The sequence below is a fragment of the Callithrix jacchus genome, chromosome 6 (assembly GCF_049354715.1).
Source record: "Callithrix jacchus isolate 240 chromosome 6, calJac240_pri, whole genome shotgun sequence".
Lineage (NCBI taxonomy): Eukaryota > Metazoa > Chordata > Mammalia > Primates > Cebidae > Callithrix > Callithrix jacchus.
In genome coordinates, this window is record NC_133507.1 from 73552297 (window position 1) to 73554588 (window position 2292).

At 40.7% G+C, this 2292-nt stretch overlaps 1 non-coding gene across 1 annotated transcript; it reads left to right on the forward strand.

Moving 5' to 3' along the window:
* Window positions 1-1182: 1182 nt before the first annotated feature.
* On the forward strand, window positions 1183-1286 carry LOC118155174 (small nucleolar RNA U13). Its single transcript, XR_004745393.1, has one exon. It is a non-coding gene; the product is annotated as a small nucleolar RNA U13 (small nucleolar RNA).
* The last annotated feature ends 1006 nt before the right edge of the window (window positions 1287-2292 follow it).

Here is a 2292-nt window from a genome sequence, read left to right on the forward strand (position 1 = left end):
GATTTGTCTTAGAAGTGGAAAAAAAAATCACATTAAAGTGGAAGTAATTTGTCTGTGTTAGACATTCTGTTAATTGACCAAATGGAGTGCTCCTTTCACCAGTGCAATATCCTTTTGGGGTAAGTGCTGTATATATATAATTGAGGAGAGGGGAATGGTAAAGAGGTCTCCAAGTAACTAATAGCAGTATTTACCTTTTAAGTACAAAATCTAGATAAGGTGTCATTAACCCTAAGGAGCAACACAAAGTCAAATGGTGTATGACTTTGTAATGCAGCACTTTGCCGTCATGAGTAGAACTAAAAAATAAAGACAAATGTGTTAATGGTTCAACCGAAGTTAAACCTGGAAGTTCCTATCAGGATATCTTATTTAGCTGAGATGGGAGGATCGCTTGAACCTAGGAGTTCAAGCTAGGCAACACAGCAAGACCCTGTCTCTAGAAAAAGCATAGTAATTTTTTTTTTTTTTTAAAGAGCAAATCAGGCCAGGTGCAGTGGCTCAGGCCTGTAATCCCAGCACTTTGGGAGGCTGAGGTGGGCAGATCATAAGGTCAGGAGTTTGAAACCAGCCTGACCAACATGGTAAAATCCTGTCTCTACTAGAAAGCAAAAACTAGCCATGCATGGTGGCACACACCTGTAACCCCAGCTACTCAGGAGGCTGAATTAGGAGAACTGCTTGAACCTGGGAGGCAGAGGTTGCAGTGAGCCAAGATGGGGCCACTGCACTCCAGCCTGGGTGACAGAGCAAGACTGGTCTAAAAAAAAAAAAAAGGTCGGACATGGTGGCTCACACCTGTAATCCTAGCACTTTGGGAGGCCAAGGTGGGTGGATCACCTGAGGTCAGGAGTTCAAGACCACCCTGGCCATCATGGTGAAACCCCATCTTTAAAAAAAAAAAAAATCAGAAAATTCGCGAAGTTTAGATGACTAGTCTAGTAAATATATTATGTGCCAAAACAAATATATAGATTTTGCAATGATATTTATAGGATTGAATGTGAAAATAAAAATATGTGGTTGCCTTTCTGAGGTTTGTTTCCTCCTTGCTTTGTGTTATGCCTGTGTCTGTAACTCTTCATAAGCATTAATTACATTTAATGCTTCTAGCTCCTAAAATAGTCATGAAAATAGAACCATAAACTTTTAGACTAGGAATTATTCTAGAAACTCATTCAGATCCTTCTGTAGTTTATAAGCATGATGAATTGAGTGTTCACCCACGTGTGTGAGATGTGCTGGCCTTAAACTTTGTTATGGCATCACACATTGCCCGTCTGAAATGGAAAAAAAAAAAAAAGCTAAATACTAATTTTGAAAAACTGGCTGCCAATTACTTTTATCATCTATAAGCCTTCCTTTTTTCTTCTTTTTGAGATGGGATTTTGCTCTGTTGCTCAGGCTAGGGTAGAGTGGCACAATCATAGCTCACCATAGCCTCAGATTCCTCGGCTCAAGAGATCCTCTGCCTCAACATGCTTGGCTGATTTTTTATTAGCTGGCCACTCGCTGTGTTGACTCAGGCTGGTGTCAAACTCCTAGCCTCAGGGGATCCTCCTGCTTCAACATCCCAAAATGTTGGGATTACAGGCATGAACCACAACACCTGGTCCAGGATGTTAACTTTGGAGAAGAGTTTATTTATGGAATATAGGTCCTCTCTCCTAACTATGTTGAATTGTTCCTTGACTCTCTAGGTTTTTTGTTTTTGTTTTTCAAAGATGGAGTCTTCCTCTGTAATTCAGTTTGGAGTATAGGGGTGTAATCGTAACTCCCTGCAACCTCGAACTCCCAGGCTCAAGTGATCTTCCCTCCCACCTCAGCCTCCTGAGTAGCTAGGACTACAGGCATGCACCACCATGCCTGGCTAATTTTTTATTTTTATTTTTTGTGGAGTTGGGGGCTCTGCCTGTATTAGCCAGGCTGGTCTTGAACACCTGGCCCTGAAAGATCCTCCCACCTCAGCTTCCAAAAGAGCTGGGATCATAGATGTGAGCCACCACACTCAGCAGACTTTCTAGTATTATTGTTGTATTTAGCTTTGTGTTGCTTCAGTTGTCAATAATATTAAGAATGAAGTTAATAGTATTTATGCACAAATATACTGATCTCTGCCAAGTCAAAAATGTAAGACTATGGTATCCTAGCTGCTGAGTTACTTCTTGATAACCTAATGCATTAGTTTGCTAGAGCTGCCATAATAAGTGTCATCAATTGTGTGGCATAGAAAACAGAAATTTATTGTCTCAGTTTTGGATGCCACAGATTAAAGATTGAGGTGTTGGCAGA